The sequence below is a fragment of the Miniopterus natalensis genome, chromosome 8 (genome assembly GCF_054644295.1).
Source record: "Miniopterus natalensis isolate mMinNat1 chromosome 8, mMinNat1.hap1, whole genome shotgun sequence".
Classification (NCBI taxonomy): domain Eukaryota; kingdom Metazoa; phylum Chordata; class Mammalia; order Chiroptera; family Miniopteridae; genus Miniopterus; species Miniopterus natalensis.
The window spans coordinates 57940368-57959735 of record NC_142088.1 but is presented as its reverse complement, the minus strand read 5'-3'; the positions used below and the strand labels follow the sequence as shown (position 1 = coordinate 57959735).

The 19368-nt window shown below is 33.6% G+C and overlaps 1 protein-coding gene across 3 annotated transcripts in view; it reads left to right on the top strand.

The window, feature by feature from the left end:
- The window catches only part of MBD5 (methyl-CpG binding domain protein 5), a 321328-nt gene that overhangs the window by 242697 nt on the left and 59263 nt on the right, over positions 1-19368 (top strand). For 2 of the 3 annotated variants that reach the window (XM_087819864.1, XM_087819862.1), the window contains exon 5: positions 17178-17351. The exons of the other annotated variant lie outside the window; for it this stretch is intronic. The gene's annotated coding sequence lies outside the window, so the exon portion shown is untranslated. The remainder of the gene's footprint in view (positions 1-17177; positions 17352-19368) is intronic. 3 annotated transcript variants of the gene reach the window in all.

The following is a 19368-nucleotide window of genomic DNA, read 5'->3' as shown; positions in this document are numbered from 1 at the left end:
CCTCAAGTCCCACATATCCATATATTACAAAGACTTGATTCTTTCATATCTCAAATACTATGCAATTATATTCCTTCTCTCTACTCTCACTCTTAAAATCCTAGTTCAGGACCTCAGTATCTCTCTATGAAATAAAAATGAGTGAAATGGAAAAGGACTGATACTGAGGCAAACTATTTAGCAAAGGTTACCAATCCCTAACAAACTGATTGTATGGCCTACTTGATTATATTTGGCTTTATTATTCTCTGGTTAACTCACAAATGTGTATCCTATCTCCCCTAGACTTCTGTCTTCTAATCCTCACATTTTAAAAGATCATTGCTATTTGGGGGAGTGTTTTATTTATAAATTTAGAAAGCTTTTATCTAATGAAATCTCAGATGTAGCCCTAATACATAAAATAAAGTGGAACTGGTCTAGTTGAAGTAAGGTTAGCACCAAAGACACAATCATTCTATCTGGGCAGGATGATTTTTTTCCAAGAAAGATTCTTGTTTGAAAGACATTTGGAAATTACATCTATCATGAAGATTTGTTTATTCTCATTTTTTTGTATGACTTAAAGAAATTTGGTAAATAATACACTGAATATCACTCTGATAAGTATGATCCTATTAGCCCTTCTACCAACTATATTGTACAACAAAACTTACTGAATTTGAGTTAGCCCCAAAATGTCTTCTTTATATCCTATACTATAAATTATATCTCCTCCAGTTTTCATTTAATCTTATTTTTAAGGTGATTTTTTAAAAATCCATTCAAAGATATTTGGATCGTAATTCTGTTCTGTAACCATCAACCATTATTCCAATTCATTGTATCTTCATCCTGGTTAATGGAAAATGTTTATTTGGATAGGATTGCAGAAAAAGCCTTTTGATTGGCCAATAGAGAAGTCTCTCTAATAGGAGACTGACCTTGGACATTGAGTCATAAATCTGTAAATAGTTAATCCTGAATATATACAAGTTTTGAAATATCATCTCGCTCTTATTTTACCATCTGGTCATGATTTCCAATGATTTTGCCAAATACTCCTTGAAATCAAATGCACTAAGTCTAGAACATTTTTCAGATATGCCAAGCAAGCAACACTTTCAGAAAATGATTGAGGTTAGTCTGACATGACTTGTTCTTGGTGAAGCCAAACTAGCTCATAGTTACCATTGGCTTTCTTTCTAAACATGTGTAAGGCTGTTTATTAATTCCTTCAGAAATCATGAAAGACTTACAAGCATGATTTAAATCCAGACTGATTTATAATTTCAGATCTCCACATTCTTTTCCTTTTAAAAACAAAGTAGTAACAGTTTCATTATCTAGCTTTCCAACATCTCTTCTAGTCTCTATAGTTCTTCAGAGATTACCATCATCATCCAATCAGTTATTCTCCAAATTCTCTCATTTCAAGTAATCATATAGGTCAACATGCAGGTAAGAGATATGTTACTCTTTTTTCACTTGCCTGAGCTTGTCATTTATTTCTTTATTATTATTTTGAAATAATTTTAGACTTACAGAAGAGTTGTAAAAAAGAGAACAAAGCATTTTCATGTACCCTTTTAACTAAACTCTCCTAATGTTAAGACCTTGCATAATCAAAATCCAATGATCAAAACTGAGAAATTAATATTGGTACAGTACTGTTAACTAAACTATATAGATTTTATTCTGACTTCACCAGTTTTTCCATTAATGTTCTTTTTTCTTTTTAAGATACAATCCAGGATTCCACATTACATTTCGTTTTCATGTCTCCTTGGTTCCCACCAATCTGTTAGAGTTACTTAGTCTCTCCCTATCTCTCATGACCTTGCCATTCTGAGTTTAGGCATTTTGTTGAATATCATTCAATGTGAATGTATCTGATGCTTTGACCTGATTAGATTGAAATTATGTATTTGGGGGACAAATATTTTAAAGTGATGTACCCCTCCTGGTGTATTAGAGCCGGTGGCACATGATGTTGATACATTTTATTACTGAAGATGTTAACCTCGATCACATGTTTAAGGGGGTATCTGTCAGGTTTCTCCTCTTAAACTTGTTTTCCCCGTTTGTAATTAATACTGGTAAGATGATACTCTGATACTATGCATACATCCTCTTCTTAAACCTTCACCTACTATTTTTAGCATTCCTTAATGGATCATGCCTGCCACAATTATTACTTAGTGATTTTCTATCTCCCTCATTCCTTCTGCATGTATGGATTGGAATTCTTCTGTGAGAAAGAATTACCCTTTTTAAATTTATTTATTTTTAATAGTTTTATTGCTGTGTAGTTGACATACGGTAAACAACACATAATTAAGGAGTACAGTTTGATGTTTTAGCATGTGAGAAACCGTGAAATCAAGATAATGAACATATCCATAACCACCAAAAGTTTTCTTATATGCACTTCTAATTCCTTTCTCCCTTTTCTCCCCACACCCTTCCCATGTCCCCTAAGCAACCTCTGATCTGTTTTCTATCACTATAGATTAGTTTGCATTTTCTAGAATTTTATGTAAGTGGAATAATACAGTATATACTCTTTTTATTTGGCTTCTTCCACTCAAGAGAATTATTTTGAGATTTATTCTTGCTGTTACATAAATCAATAATTCTTTTTTTCCCCTGGGTCATATTCCATTCTATGGATATACCACAATTTATCTGTTTGTTCACCTGTGATGGATATTTGGGTTGCTTTAAGTTTTGACTATCACAAATGCCCCTTTTAGCTTTCTTTTAATTAATGTTAAGAATATTTATCTTTGTCTGTAACTTTATTTTTGACCTATTATGTCATTATATTTAAAGTGTAATTTTTGTAGGCAGCATATAGTTGGGTTTTGCTTTTTTCTATGAAGTATGACAACCTCAGCCTTTTAATTGGGGTGTTTAGAATATTTATGTTTAATATGGTTAGGTTTAAGTCATTCATTTTGCTAATTGTACCATGTTTCTCATTTCATATTTGTCCCATCTGTATTTTGTTATTTTCTCTCTCTCTCTCTCTATATATATATATTCTTTTGGATGATTCTATTTTTATATCCTTTAATGGCTCGTTAGCTATAACTCTTTGTTTTGTTTTTTAGTGGTTGTTTGGGGTTTTTAGTATACATCTTTAACTTCTCACCAGTTACCTTCAAGTGATATTATTTCATTTCTCTTGTAGTATTGAACTTTACAATTAATGTACTGCATTTCTTGCCTTTGGCTTTTGTGGTATTGTTGTTATATATTTTACTTTTTCATGTGTTATAAACTCTCCACTGCATTTTCAAAATTTTAAATTGTCAGTTATCTTCAAATAAATGTAAATATAAGAAAAATATTTTATATATTTAGCCATATAATTACTGTTTCTGGTGCTCTTCATTCCTTTCTTTGACATTATTTGTACTACAGATCTGCTAGTGATGAATTCTTTCAGTTTTTGTGTATCAAAAAAGTTTTTATATCATTTTCATTTTTGAAAGATATTTTTGCTGTATATAAAATTCTAGGTTGACAGGTTTGGGGGCATTTTTTAGTACTTTAAAAATGAGAGCTCACAGTCTTCTCACATGAATTGTTTTCATTGAGAAATCTCATAATCATCCTTAATTTTGTTACTCTATACATAACATGTTTGGGTGTTTTGTTTTCTGGCTGCTTTTAAGGCTTTTTAAAAAATCTCTGGTTTGAGCAGTTTGTTTATGTGTCTTTGGGTAAATTTGCTCTTTGTGCTTGAGAGTTATTTTGCTTCTTGAATCTCCAGGTTTATAGTTATCAAATCTGGAAAAATTTCAGCCATTATTTCTTCAAAAAATTTTTGTCCTCACTCTCTTCTCTCCTTCAAGATTATACTTATAGTGTTCGCTTGAATTGTCCTGCAGATTACTGATATGCTGTTCATTTTTTTCAACCTCTTTCTCTGTTTCATTTTAAATAGTTTATATTGCTATGTCTTCAGGTTCATTGGTCTTTTCTTCTGCAGTGTCTAATCTGTTGTTAATCTCATCCAGTGTATTTTTTTATCTCATAAATTATCATTTTCACTCTACAAGTTCACTTTGAGTCTTTTTTTTCCTATCTTGCACATCACTCTAAATTTTTGAACATATAGACTATAGTTATAATGACTGTGTCATTGTTTTTATCTGCTAATTCTAAAATCTGTCTATCTGGATCTGTTTCAAGTAATTTTTTAATTGAAATTTTTATTGAGTTAATTGTAAATTCATATGCAATTGTAAGAAATTATACAGAGAAATGTATGTAACTTTTAGCCAATTTCCCCCAAAGGTAACATCTTGTAAAACTAGTAAAATACCATAACCAGAATATATTGATACAAAGCACTGATCTTGTTCAGATTTCTCTAATATTACTTGTATTCATTTGTGTGCCTGTGTGTTTAATTCTATGCAGTCCTCTCCCATGTGTAGGTTTATTTATCCACCACCACAGCCAAGGTACAGTTGCATCACCACAAAAATTTCTCATGTTGCTCTTTTATATCCATACCCACTTCTCTCTTGACTCTACCCTACCCCATCCCTAACCCCTTTGACAACTAATGTATTTCATTTCTAAAATTTTGTCATTTCAAAAATGTTAAATAAATGGAATCATACAGTATGTAACCTTTTGGGTCAGAATAATTCCCTGGTGGTTTATCCAAGATTGATTGATTTTTCTCCTCATTATGTGTTTTAGTTTCATGTTTATTTCCATGTCTGATAATTTTTACTTGATGCTAGACATTGTAAGTATTTTCTTATTGGATTCTGGGTATGCTGTATTCCTTTATGTTTTTCAACTTTACTCGGGAATGCAGTTAAGTGACTTGGAAATAACAATTTGATCCTTTCAGGTCTTACTTTTAAAACTTGTTAGTTGGTACCAGAACAGCGGTCCTGCAGCTCACACTGCCTTGGTCTCCCCTGACTCCGCAGCTGTGTCTCTTCAACTTAGTCTGTTGTGCTCCATCCAGCTGGGTTCATCCTTACTGCACACAGACTGGAAAGTCCCTCAAAGCAATAAGCTAGAGCAATTCTAGGGCTCTTCTCCTTTGTTTCCTGTTTCTGAGGATTCACTGTCTTTTATTGCCTGGTGTCTAGTATCTTCAAAACCATTGTTTCATATCTCTTGCCTGTTTTGGGGTTTTGTTGTTGTTTTGAGTAAAAAAGCAAATCTGATCCCTGTTATTCCATCTTGGCTGGAAGCCAAAGTCCTCTATGATTTATTCTTTTTTTTAATGGATATTTTATTAAAGAAGATATAAAAATTACTTATTCTTAATCAAATTTATGTTTTCATTTTGACATAAGGCTTATTCTCTTTAATCAAAAAAATATAAACAAAATTGAAATTTAATTTTCTTTTAATTTCATTTTATTACACTGTTTATCCAAGTAAAGGTCTTTTCCTTAATCTTCTTAATCTTTCCTTAATCTTTTTGCTTATGGAGGGTCTTGCCTCTTTAATGGCTGCTGACTGATCAAGGTGGTGGTTGCTAAAGATTGGGGTGGACATGGCAATTTCTTAAAATAATACAACAATGCACTTTGCCATATCAATTGATTCTTCCTTTCACTAGATCACTTAGAGGCCATTGTAGGATTATTAATTGGCCAATTTCAATATTGTTGTGTCTCAGGAAATAGGGAGTACTGGGTGGGGGGAGATGGTGGAGCAGCTGGTCGGTGGAGCAGTCAGAACACATTTAACAGTTATTGATTAAGTTCACTGGCTTATATGGTTATGGTTCACGGAGCCTGAAAACAATTACAATAGTAACATCAAAAGACCACTGGTCACAGATCACTATAACAAATATAATAATATTGAAAACATTTGAATTATAACAAGAATTACCAAAATGTGACTGTATTAGAAATAAAATAATAAAACTGTATTAGAAAAAAAATTATAAAATTTAGAATAAAATGGGTTTTGAAGAAAGGTTTTCTTTAATACTATAGTGTTAAATAGTTCAGTGAGGGGGAAAAAGACATACAGGTATTTTATTTTTTTACTTTATTTATTTATTTTTCCATTACCGTTTACCCCCTCTATGCCCTCTTCCACCTCCCCACCCCATTCCCCTCAGCCCCCACAATCACCACAGTTGTTCATGTCCACGAGTTCTCTCTTCTGTTTTTTCCCTCAATCCCTGCATCACCCCAACATCCACACACACACATGCACACACCCCAGCTGTCTGCCTGCTCTCTATCTATGAGTTTGTCTCTACTTTGCTTGGTAGTTCAGTTTATTCATTATATTCCATGTATGAATGAAATTATATGGTGCTTGTCTTTCTCTGACTGGCTTATTTCACTTAGCATGATGTTCTCTAGGTCCATTCATGCTGTCACAAAGGGTATAAAATACTGAAATAATGATTAAGCATGACCCAGTTACTCTTGTGTATCTTTTGCTAAACAAATGGAAAAGATGAACATTATCATCTCACAACATGTATTTTTGCTGAATATCATTTCATTTTTAATTGTTTATGACAAGCTGCCTTTTTGTATTTTGTAAGATTAATGAAGACTTGATAATATGAAATTTCCCAGTCTCTCTGATATTTTGTACAATTTTTATACAATTTTTATATGTATACAACTTGTATATATGAAGTAGATTCAGGCTACCAGGAAATTTTTTAGAAAAATAGAATGTATATAGTAGTGAGCTATTTGGTGATGCCTAATATAAAACAGAGGTTGAAAATACAAAATAGTATGGGTTTTATCTATTTATCATTCAGCATTAATCGCATAATACTGTTAAATCACAGCACTTGTATTATAATATCCTGGCTTTATTTTTTTCAAAATGATACTGTGAGTTGAAGGGTTCATGCTGAAAATATAAAATTATCACTGCAGTTGTCTAGTGAAATGTTCCTGCTTAAAACATTAGAATTATCATTGCAGTCACATGTTTGGATTTATTCATTGTTTATTACTAGTAAGAAATGACCTCATAATCTAAATTTAAAATTTATTTGAGGGTTTCAGGATTATTTTCTTATAAATTTGGTAAGTTCCTTTTATTTTTTTCTCATGTTTTTAATGTAAAAATTCGTAGTTACATTTTGCAGTTGCCTGCTGTGTTTAATAGATGACTTTTATGTCAACATCTGTTTTCTGGTTCTAATTTGGATGTCTTTCTGACAAAAAGAATAAATCAGTAGCTAGTAATATTGCCTAACCATGAGCAGAGTCAATATATGCTCTTAGAAGTTATGTAACCTGTTTCAGAGACTTTGACTCTGTAGGTCAGTGGAGACTGGCTTATTAAATGATTGGTTGATCTGAATCATCAGTATCCATCTTGAAAATTATAAAAATAAAAACATTAAAACATACCCCAATTGATAGTTAGAAACAAAAGGCTGCATAAAGAGTAAAGTCTTCAAATGTCGCCTATAGTTAGAACTAAAACAGTTTTATCTTTTCATTCAGCACCTTTGCTTCTGTATCAGGTTGCCATGGCAATTTTTTCATTAACATTAGATTGATTTGCACACAGATAAAATTGCTTTCACTCTCTCATCTCCTAATGTTCCTAAAGCCTCCTAAGCCAACTTTAGGTTTTAACCTCCAAGTTATTCCAGATTCCGAAGAACTCCTGCCATGCTGAGTATTCTGGAAACTCAAATGTAACACATTGATGTGATCAATGTTCATATCAAGATCAATTATATTTTCATTCTTGATACAAAAAAACATTTTTTAAGCATTTTAAGTCATCAAGGAAAAAGGAATTAGAAGCTGAAGAATTCTAAGGACATTCACATAATTAAAATAAAGACACAAATTCAAATACTTCTATAAAGGTTTATATGTAGTATTCTAGCCTTTTTTGTTATAAAATATTAAAATCTATGTTAATGAGCATAGAAACACAGTATTTAATTGAAGTAATTGGACACCTCTATGTTATGTGTTAAAAATCATGCCTAAGTCAGGCCTTTAGATAGTCAGCTTGTGTAGATTGCCAAAAATAAATATAATCTTCTTCTTTCTAATAACTTGATCATTTCATGCCACTTAAGTGAAGCTCCCAAGTGGTTTCCAAAAGTTACTGCATGGGTTTTGAGGGAACATTCCATGTATTACTTGTTTTTGAGCACCTAAATATATAATAGGTACTCAGTACACGTATGTTTGAATTAACATGTAATTTTAGTCTCTGAAGATTAAGATACAAAGATTACTTTTACTAAGTCCACTTAAAGAGGAAAAGGCTGGAAATTCATGGTATTTTATGTAAAAGGGAGCCCAATTTCACTGTCTATAGATTCCAAAAGTACTATAACCTTATGAATGATATTTAAATATCACTTACATGTTTTCACACTTAGGACACAGTCTTCAACTTATTCTTCTTCACTTGACAGTATGTACTAGAAATCTTTTCATATAACCATACAATTGCCTCTTTTAAGTGTACTATCCTCCGTAGTATGATGGTTTTACAAGTTATTTACTTATTCCCTAATTATTGGGCATTTACATTGTTTTGTAGTTTTCATTCTAATGATCAGGGCTTCTGTGAATATCATGTTGCATGATTCTTTGTGTACATACTTGATTATTTCTCCAGGCATGATGAAGGTGGGGAACTCATCTTCTGTATCTACTGTAGATTCTGCTACAGTACCTCCTAAAGGGAGGTAACAATTCATCCTTCTACCAGTAGTTTATGACACTGGTTATTTACCCATGCTCTTGACAAAACTCGATATTAGCAATCTTTTAAAAATGTTTATACACTTATGAATGAAAAGCAATACTTCTTTATTGTTTTATTTTCTCATTTTCTGATTACTCTCTTATGCTTACTATCCTTTTGCATTTCCTCTTCTCAGCTTATCCATATTTCACTGTCTATTTTTCTTTAGGGCTCTTTATCTTTTTCTTACTGATTTTTAGAAGTTCTTTATACATTCCAGATATTAATACTTTGTTATATATATTGCAAATGTTTTCCCTAGGCTATCAATTGTCTTTTAAGTTTTTTGGTGTCTCTTTTGCTGAACAGAAGTTATAAATTTTGATACAGTAAAATTTACCAGTCCTTTTCATTATGGCATTTGTTTTTTGTATCTCCTTTAGAAGGCCTTCATAAATATGCCACAAATAAATATATTCTTTTACATTTTCTTAATGCATTTTTTAAATTGCATTTGTTTAGTTTTGGGGTGTGATTTAACTCTTGAATCATCTGGAATGCATTTCTGTGAATTATATGAGTTATAGAAGTAGCTCTTTTTTTTTCAAAAGGGTATCCAGTTGTCCCAACACCATTTATTGAATTGACCTTCCTTTTCCTACCAATTTAAAATGCCACCTCTATCATTAATTAAATTTGCATATCTATGGCTTTTATTTGTGGCCACTCTCTTCTTGTTATATATATTACTTGCCTATTCTTGCACCAATAATACATTTTTTAACATAATTTATATTGGATGGGACAATTTTCTCTTATTTTGTTTGTTGGTATTATGCACAGCTGCCCTCTAACTACTTTTGTCATTAGTTCTAATAATTTTTCAGTTGGGTTTTGAGCTAAAAGATCACATTGACTTCAAGTACTGACAGTTTTATCTCTTTATTTCTATTCTTTATACCTTATATGAGAGTTATTTGTCTTGCTAAATATTCAAGACAATTCTGTTTCCGAGTAAACACTTGATTTCTGTCAAGTTCTGCAGAAGGTTTTACCCTTTTCTACCTGTCCCACCCCAGATTGAGTCCCTCTCCATTCAGCAAGATGGATTCACTTTTCTCAGTTTCTTTTGCCCTACCTTTAAAAAAATATTTACTTTAAGCTTGAGTTATCCAACCCATGTGTGAGGCTGAGGGAGTTAGACCACGTAGGGAAGAGATTCAAAAGTAGAATAGCCCATTATATTAACTTTTCCTGATCTGAATCAGAATTTTTCTTTCTCCTTTATTTGAGTATTCAATTACTGTAGCCTTATAATTTTCCTGGGTCTATGTTTTGTCTCCCCAATATCTTAACTCCTTCAGGTCAGACTATTTCTCTTGCCTTTTATATGCCCACAGTTCCTGCCCTTCTGCCCTTAAACCTGTACTGCATGTTTCTGAACTTCATATAGACCTTTATTCTAGCTTACATACTATTTTCCATAACTTCAACAACAGTTTCCATATCTCAGACTCGACTGCCCTTCTGTCTTTTGTGCACCCATCTCCAAAATCCTGATCCTGATATATTTTTTGTTTGTGTTTTTCTTACATTTTGAAAACTTTTTAGTTTGAAATTAATTCAAACCTAGAGAAGTTACAATAATACAAAGAATTCTCTTTACTCACATTCAGCAATTGTTAACATTTCTCCACATTTACTTTAACATTTTCTCTGCCCCCTCAGTGTGTGTATTTATGTATATTTTTAGAAGTTTAATAGTAAATTGCAAATATCAGGTGATCTATTTTGTTTTTAATTTTGCCATTCTTATGCTCAATAAGCTAAAGGTTCAACTCTATCCATACTGCTCTCTTGTCTGATAAGTCATGTTCTAGAGAATAAAGTTACATTTTAGATTATGCCATAAATTCATGATCACTGACATCACATTGGCTTTCAACACCGCCTCTGTATGACTGACTATTTTTAAATTTGCAAACACAGGATGTTTGCTGATGTAATTTCTTATGACATTATATATTTATAGGAATTTGATCAGGTGACACATTCTGTGATTTCAGTTGTTTGGAATCATTGAGATTTCTTTTATGGCCACTTATTATTATTTACCAAATATTTATATAGTCCTTTCCATAGGCCAGGGACTAAGTTCTTTACCCATCTTTATTTATTCAATTTTATCAACACTGTGTGGTAGATACTATTATTATCTTCATTGTGCAGATGAGGAAACTGAGGGACAGAGATGTAGCTTGACCTCAGTCACACAGCAAATAGTAGAGCTGCAATTTTAATCCCAGGAGCCTGGATCTGAAAACCATGCTGTTAATCCTCATACTAAGTTAATTTTTTCAATCTCATACATGCTTTTAAAAAATATATATCTACAATTCTTATAATGTACGTAGTTCTATGTGTATTTCCATTAGCTTGAGCATGTTAATTGTATAGTTCTGATCTTGTATATTGTTATTAATTTCTTGCCTGCTTATCATTTTCTAAGAAATGTATGTTGACTATAGATTGATCAGTTTCTCATTGGAATTCTGTCATTTTTTGTGTAAATTATTTTTAGGATATGATTAAGTATATCTGTTTTCAGAGTTTTTATTTCTCACTAAAGATTTTTTATTCAATAATTATATAATAATTTCTTTATCAATGTTTTTTAAAAATAATAAGATAGTAAAAAGATAGTAAAATGACAATAGACCTTAGATCCCAAACAATTTTATTATTTCAATGTGAAATTCAGACTCTCAGTCACAAACAAATAGGTATTAATTTTGCAACAGCAATAGAGAAGGCCTCTTATCTAACACAATCTGAACCTCTAGTTGGTTCATTAACTAAAAAGATTTATTAAAGAAGAGAATCACAAAAAATACTTATAGTTAAACATTTAGCTTTAACTTACAATATATAAAGTTATACTCTGTCAACAAACTCTTTAGATCAAAGCCTTTCTCTAATTATGAGTTTACTTATTGGAGAACAACGTTGTCTTTACACCAATCATGTAACATCAAATATTTCTTTGGGTTTTTTTAACTTTGGAGAGGAACAAGAACTCAAAGACACTTGCAAGGTGGTCTGAATGCAGAATTTTTCAAGACTTTTAGGGTTTCCCCCCCAAGAGTCTCCTCTTCCCCATTTTATTCAACCTCATTTTTTATGAGGCTGGTGTTAAAAGCTAAACTTTCAACTTAATTTTTATGGAAAGAGTCATTCTTCTGTTCTATTTATATTTTATCAGTTTATAAAATATATTATTAAATTCCTAAATTATACCAGCAACTGCTATTGGCTCAGATAGCTCTGATAAAAAGTGCAACTGATATTGGAAAGCATACAACTTAAGCCTTAAGAGCAGAGATAAGCATTCATCTGATTTCAAATGGAAATACTGTTTTCATTAATTCAGTGATTTGTTTAAGTGGAGGTCAGTTAAGAGAGTGTCCTCTGTAGTTCAAATCAGACTACGTTCTTCAAGTAAATAAAGGCAAAATCACTGAAAAGCTACTCTGTTTCTGGCAGGTGTCATTTTCAGAAAATTACTACATTGAAATGCAATTGCATTTATAAGTTAAGATACCTGTAGACCAGCAATGCTTATGTTAAAAATGTCATGAATCTATGATACCAAAGCTGTTTTTAGCTTATGTGCATAGAGATTCACCCTTTACTAGGAAGATTGACATGTTTTTTAAAACTCTATTCATGAAACTCCCTAACACAGGTTCTCCACTTCAATCTGATAGACTCTTCTCTAGCCCATAGGTGTCTTATCTCAGTAACTGGTTTAAGACTGAGTTGCAGAAAATTGAAGTCATCTTTATAAAGTCTTTCTTGCTTTTCTAGCTTATGTAGAAATGATAGAATCAAAAGGACCAGAAGAACATCCATCTTCAGAGTTTTCCAAATGTTGGACACAAATCTAAATTTTAAAAATATATTAAGTGTTTTAACACTGTAATAAAAATAACATGCACACTCAAATGTTTTATACCACATGGTAACATATAAACATATTATGAAACAAAAATAAACTTTGCTGCAAGCTTTTATTTTTATGGATGACTGACTAAAACTTTGCTATCAATTTTTATGTAGATATTTGAACTTTTTTGGAGTATGCATTTTTATTTTTACATTTTTAGCTGGGTTTTTAAAAAACTTGAGTCCATTTTTATATATCCAAGTGAAATAATGCCCAGAACACAGCTACAGCATACGTGTGCTCCATTGAATGAATACAAGCAAAACGTCTGAGTAGTTTCTTGCCATGTGTCCTTACCACTCCTTCACAGTTTTGCAGTGGCAAGTGAATGTGATAAAATTACATGAAAGAAAGTTTTCTTGCTTTATTTAAGTTTGGGTTACTTCTTGCCCATATTTTGTATTCATGACCAGAAACATGAGTAATAATTAGATATAATCATTCAATTTGAAAACACGATTTTCTGCATTCCTCCTTCAAGCTTCTGAACTATTTTAATTGCAGAAATCTTAATCTTGCCAAAACCAAATTAGCTATTTTTAAAAAGTTGCCATTTGCAATAGCTTTTCTAATATTGAGAATTGTTTCGATACTATAAAGCCAGAACAGAGCACAGAAATGAATTTGATGATGATTTAAAATTGCAGCTGTTACGCATGTCCCTTGATTTCAAACTTTTTATTAGTCAATAGCTTATTATTTTTTTTTATGTATTTTGATAAGAAACATTATAATTTGGTCTTATACAATGAATTATTACTAACAAATCTCTTTTTCTGTTTTTCGTAATGGAGGTTCCATTTAGAGTTTATTAGACAAGAGATCTACAACTAAAATAATTTGAAAACCACTGATCTGATCCAATCCATTAATTACACAAATTGAAAAATTAAAGCTCAGTTTAAGTGTCTTGCTCAAAGTTATACAGCTAAAAAATTACAGTTGCCAAACTTCCCAATGCTTAGTTCACTGTTCTATTATTTGTTACCTCATTTCTGAGTTCCTATAGTACATTTAGTTTATGCCATGCCACTTAGCCTTTAATGACATGGTTTGTATGCATCATTCATTTATTTACTCAACAAGTAATTTTCTGTGTGCCAGGCCTCTTGTAGGCACTGGATATGTTGTCTGAATCTAGAAATTCTGCTGAAAATAAAATAAGAAGAGTGGTTCTATTCAGCCTCCACTTAATTTTGGTTGACTACACACCTGCAATTAGCCTTATGTATCACTAGATGTTTTTAATATATTATTAATAAGAACTTTTCTATTTATGGTTGTATGTTAGGGGAATAAAAAAAGTTCTTCAGTATTTTGAAAGGTGAGAAAAATAAATAATTCAACTGAAACACTCTGTTTGCATGCCACGAACCTGGGAGCGAGTTTGGTCGCTGCTGTTACCTCATGTAAACAGCCCTGTGGAATGAGGGAAGACTGGGCAGGTAACTAAGCAGGAGGCTGGAGGGAGCTTCATGGAGGAGCTGACCCTGGAGCTTAGTGAAAGAGCGGAGGGACGGTGCTTTCAGAAAGCGGGAGGGATTCTTTCGAAGCCCAGGGAACAGCAATGCATAGGCGCAGCCTTGTGAGTGGCTCCGGCATTTCCAAGAAAGTTGAATGCCGCAAGATACTAGGGTATCTTAGGAGGAGCGGTGAGTAAACGTTGCTGCCCATCACAAGACAGTTGGAGAATGGAAATAATGAAATGTGCGGGCTTATTTTGCACCCGAGGTGCTCCTCGCGCTCCTACCTGCTTCTGGTCCTGCGTGCTGAGCTCTTGGAGGGCACTGATGTTTTGTGCTGAAGCGCTGAGCGTGGCCAGGGCTCATACCCGCTTGCTTACTGTTGTGCCCGTCAGTCACTCAACAGGTAGTTTTCGCTGCAGCATGTGTAAGGTTCTGTACTTTGTGCTATTAGAAATAAAAAAACTTGTGATACAAAGCTAGTCTTCAGGAGCTATTGAACCCAAAGCAAAAAATAGATTTTTTTAAATCTATGATAATTAATGAATCCACGTACTCACGGAGCTTACATTTTTGTGAGAGAAGACAGACAATAATAAACATTAAAATATGTAATGAATACTAAGGAGGAAAAAAATAAAGTAGAAAAGGGACATATAAATTATCAGAGAGGAAAAGAGAAGGTAAAGCTACTTAATTTCTCTTGCCTCAGTTTCCTCAACTCTAGAAAACAAAACAAAAAAAAAGCAGTATTTATACAGTTGCAACAGGGATTAAATGAACTAATGAATGTATAAAGTGCTCAGGGCAGTTTCCAGAAGATGGTAACATAAATGTCAGCTAATATTACTTATATATTTGGCTAAAATAACTTTAGCACAATAGTCATCTTATTTTCATCACTATCGACTTCTTTTATTAAAGGATATACTTCCAAACAGTTTTGAATTGCTCTGTGGGCTAAGACTCCCTCATCCGTACCTTGCTCCTTTTAGTTTCTGCTTCCAAAGAACTCACTTCTAATATTACTTTCTTATTGAAGTGAAATCATTTTTTTTTATTATATAATGTTTTTATTGATTTCAGAGAGAGGAAGGGAAAGGGAGAGAGAGATAGAAACATCAATGATAAGAAGAATCATCCATCAGCTGCCTCCTAAACACCCCTTATGGGGGATTGAGCCCGAAACCCAGGCATATGCCTTGACCAGGAATTGAACTGTGACCTCCAGGCTCATGGGTCAGTGTTCAACCACTAAGCCACACTGGCTGGACTGAATCATTGGTTTTTGATAATATTTCTTCTAGAAAGCAGTATTTGTTTATCCAGATGTCAGGTCATCATCCTGTTTCAGGCAGTAGGCCGGCATACTGATCTTTCTGTGGAAAATATTCATTAATGCTTCATGACATCACATTTCAAGGTTAAAAGTTCTGATAAAATGAGCCCTTTATGCGTGCTTACTAGCTAAAAATGAGTACTATATTGGAATTGTCATTACCAGACAGAAATGTAAAATCTTCAATATTAATCTTTTGGAATTTAGATCATTTGCATGGATTCGGTGAAGTTTCAGGTCTCTTATTCACCTTTCTTTGCCTTTCTAACCTCTGTGCATCCTTAGATGTATCCTGACCCCCTAAGCGTCCCCCTTTTCTCTGATCCCTGAAATCTAAACTAGCTCTTTTTTTGTGCTCATTTAGCACTCCATATTTAGCCCCTTTATAACCAGAATCGTTTAATGTTGTATTTATCCATTCACCTGACTGCCCAACTTCCCACCTTCCACCTCCAGGCAGTACGCTCCTTGAGATGGGAGCTTCTCTTTATGTTTGGGTCCCTACTGCGCATTCAGTGCCTCACATATAGTTGCTCAATAAATGCTTGAAACATTAAATATAATGCCTGGAGTACCTTTAGTATATCAGGATTATAGAAACATAGTTATTTAACCTTGGCCCCACCTCCCTTAGTTGCTCCTTTGTGTCTCCTGGCGGCTCTCTGAGGAACAGCGATGCTCGAGCACATGCTGCACCACATCCTACTCATGCCCCTGTCCTCCTGTGGCCGAAAATCAAAAAGGGAAAGAGAACGTGGGCCGGTTATCAGGAAAGACCTCAAAAGGAGAGGGTGTGGTCCGTACTCTTCCAATTGAAAACATTGATTTTGCCATTGCTCTCCAGGATGACTCAGACTATCATGATACAGGCTTCTTTTGCCTCATACAGACTATCTCTACCATCTCTATCTACAAGAAATTAATTCATAAGCCAGGTGATCTGTTTGTTTTTTTGTTTGTTTTCATTGAGTGAAATACGTATACGCGGTATCCAAGTCACTAACTTAATAATATCAAAACACCTATGAAATCCACCAAATAATCAAAAGGTTGTTCAGTAGCCTTGGAAACAACAAAATGACTTAGCCCGTCCCAAGGATTATTTAACCCAGGCTGAGGAATGCTTTGTCAGTGCCTCCCTGATGGCTAGGAGAAAATGAGTGAGGGGTGACAAGGTCTCAAGTACACTTTTGAAAGCCCTTATAAAAAAAAAAAATTCTTATTTCCTAAAAGAAAACAATTTTAAAAGTCATAAAATAAAACAATGTCATTTTCTAACTCTTAATAATGGTAATGTACAATTTGGCTCTGTAATTGTTTGATCCCACGATGAGTTCCTAAGTCAATGGTAACGTAGTGTTGATGATGATGGTGCTAAGAAAGAAGGAAAGATCGAGGACTGAAGTTGGACAACAATCTTCGGTCCCCTCTCCCTCCTCTAGTTCAAGAATCATCCCAGTCTCGGGGTAATGCAGTTTCCCTGAGAAAGTTAGCTGTGTGCTTGTGGTTTTAGCTGGCTTACCGGTGCTCCTACACATACTGATAATGCATGATGATCACTAATTCACCCTCTGCCCTTGTGAAGAAACTATGAAGTGCAGGTTAAGTGGTCACTGAAAAAAAAAAGTTGTACCCCTTTTCAAGGGCTAAAGTGACTCTTTGAAGCCTTATCTCCAGGTCCTTTCTGTTCCAGAGATTGGAAACCCAAGTGCCTACAGAGGCCAGTCTGGTGGGAATGAAGCAGGAAGCCACTGCAGTGAACTGGAGAGCCAAGTGCTTTCTGAAGGAGCAGCCACTGCTCTGGTCCAGATAATTGTTGCAAGGCAGGAATGCTGACCTAGTGATACCACATTGTCCAGTTTATCAGGTAAAGCAGGAAATGCAGATTTTCATGTGAAATTTTTAAAATTTAAATATTTTCAATTAATTTGTTCTTCTTCTTATTATTATTACTATTATTCTCGAACTGTGTACAAGCCAAACACTTCTGCAGATGGGATTTGGCCCAGAGCCCTCCTGTTTGTAACTTGGTCCTATATTTTGCTTAACCTGTTTGTTAAACTGAAGACTTTATTTTCTACAGGTTGTGCTTTTTTTCAGCGTGCTCTAACATATACTATGCCTGGTTTTGTGATATTGAAACTCTTTTCCTCTCCAACCTGAGTACTTTGCACATGCTCCATTTCCTCTGCTACTCCCAGCATTCCAGTGAGCAGTTAATGCTAAATGGAGTCTCCTTTTAGCATTAACTAAATGCTAAAAGAACATCTACAGGTGTACTACTTACTCATATTGTTACTGATGGGTAAGCTACATAAACACAGTCAAAGATCATTTATTTCATGGGGCTCAGAGATTTTAGACTTTGGGCTCACCTTTCTAGAATCCACACAGAAATGATCTTCCTCCTCTTGCTTCTTGAGAAACCTTCTCAGTTTATTAGTTTTTAGTTATCTTTCACATTTGATTGTGTTTGCTGGACACGCTGGTTGAACTTAAGTATTTATACACATTTAGAGACAATATCTTTGGGTAGGTTTCTTCAGTGGCAAAGGAGTCTTCCTATTTTCACTTTACGAGTAACCTGATTTTCAAAGTTCCTAGGTGAGGGAGCAGATATACTGTTACCTTTATACAGAACTGATTATTCCAAGTAGGAATCTGACATCCACTGCCAGGTGAATTAAGAAATGCTAAACATTTTTTATAGTAAGAGTAGAATTCATAATGAGCATAATTCATAATTGTTTCATTCTTAGTACAGTTTTGGAGGAAAAACTATAATAATGCACATCATTTTTCAGCAGTGGTTTAACCTGTGTATATTGACCTGCACCTTGAATAGCCAAAATACCAGTAATGCGTGAATAAGATGTGAAAAGTACCCCTTAAGCTTGCGTAGTGTACTGTTAAATAGATTATGTAAATGCAGGCAAGTATTTCTTCTAAATATTCCCTATGACAGCAAGTCATGCTGGTGGCTAAAATACAGAAATAAGGTATAAGCTATTTTCCCTCAGACTTAAAATTTTATCAATTAGTTTATAGATGTTCTGTTGTATTACTGTACTTTAAAACACTTCTCTAAATGTTTTTTTAAGGATATGTATTTGGGAGCTGGTGATTGTTCACTTTTTAGCTTTTAAGAAGGTAAAGTGAATAGTAAGCATTTTCTGCACATACATAGAGACCCTCACTTTCCACTTCCTTATATATTTTAAGGCACAAGGGGAAGCTTTAACTTGAAGTTAACTGTGTCAGTCATTTTTCTTTGCAGTCATGTAGCATGGCAAGGGCAAAGAGAAAGCTCAGTTATATGTAGTAATATATGTGAATTACTGGATATTATATGGGGGAACGCAGTTTAGATTCTGAAAGCCAAGTAATGATTAGGGCAACCCGGAAGGCCTCGCTGAGGAAGTGACATTTAAGCAGACAGATAGGTGCTGGTTTAGTGAAGAACCAGGGGTTCATGATGGGAGATGATAGTCTAAGCAGAAAAGCTGAGTGACCCTGAGGCATTTCAGAGCCAACCAAAGGGATAGCCTTAATTTTTCTTTCTAGTATTTAGGTTATCCAGGTTAATGGATATACTTTCCGACACTCTGTATTTTTTTCTCTACTTGGCTAAAACAGAAAGAGCAGTAATAGCGTAACACTAGGTGCAAAACTTGTACCTGTTTCTAATAAAAAGCTTCCATAGTGCTCTTAAGCACCAGGAAGATATTAATTAGCTTGTTTATAGATGTAACATTGAATTTTTTGGAAATAATATTTTTTCCAATTATAGAGCCAATACATTTTTATTGTGGAAAATTTTGAAACTACAGAAAAGCAATGAAAAAAATAAAAACCATGCATGTTCTTACTACCTAGAGACAACT